The sequence below is a fragment of the Alligator sinensis genome, unplaced genomic scaffold (genome assembly GCF_000455745.1).
Source record: "Alligator sinensis unplaced genomic scaffold, ASM45574v1 scaffold144_2, whole genome shotgun sequence".
NCBI classification, from domain to species: Eukaryota; Metazoa; Chordata; order Crocodylia; family Alligatoridae; genus Alligator; species Alligator sinensis.
In genome coordinates, this window is record NW_005841872.1 from 1726446 (window position 1) to 1727534 (window position 1089).

Consider the following 1089-nt stretch of genomic DNA (forward strand, 5'->3'; position numbering starts at 1 on the left):
TTGGGCCTTTAATTGCTCTTCCTTCCCTCTCATTTTTGTCGAAAGAATTTTTAGGGACTTGTTGACAGGGAGGTAATATTCTTCCATTGACAGCAATGGTGAAAGCTGTAGCATAGATGGGGCAGAGCCCAGCTTTTTTTCAAAGTAATGCAAAAAATGTCAGCCACCTCTTCCAGTAGGGCTCCCATTATTAGCATCAGGATGGAGCTGCATCCACAGAAGAATGACAGGTCTAAATTTTCCCAGTAAGCACACATTCTTTAAGTTTTTATTCTACATCTTATTTCCTATTTAAAAGGTTCAAATGATCATGTATGGGGGATCAAGTGTCAACCTCTATATTTTCTTATGCTTTACATCTGCAATATTGCCACATTTGAACACCAAACAGTGCCCAGGTGCACATTCCAGAATGTCTACACTAATTGTAATATTTACCTCACACAATGTTTCATTTTTCACAGAAGTTATTTTCCTCTTTAAAATAAATCCAATGTTGATCTGCAGTAGCACTGGCAGAGCCCTTTAGACATAGGTACAAAATGAAATGAAAACATCTCACCTGCTCATAAATCCTGCATTTGGAAAGATACACTTGATATTCACCCATCTGGCTACCTGTATTGGCTACTCTCAAGAAGGTGCAAGTTTCACTTTAGCACAGGTGTCAAACGAAGGCAGGATGAAATGGCCACCCAGCATAATTTTCCAAGTGATTTATTCTGCAAGAAGCTCCTGAGACTGTAAGTTTAGACTGGTGACAAGTGCCTTCTTACATCGATGATTGCTTGCAGACACGCATTGAACTATAGGGTGAGGCATTCATCTTTACAAAAAAAAAAAATACTTATTACCACCAACTAACTAGTTTTCAGAAATGCTTGGAACAGCAGGTTGTGATTTTTAAAACAGATTGCAAAGAACTTGAAAGCATTGACAGGCCTTTGTATAACAAGAAAAATGTTTGATTTGCCTTTAAAAAAAGGTTCAGTGGTGGTAGCACATTAAAGGCTTGACCTCTTTGTTAATGTCACTATCTGACAGTCCTCTGTGGACTAGTGAATTTGGTCTTCCATACAAGTACACAGG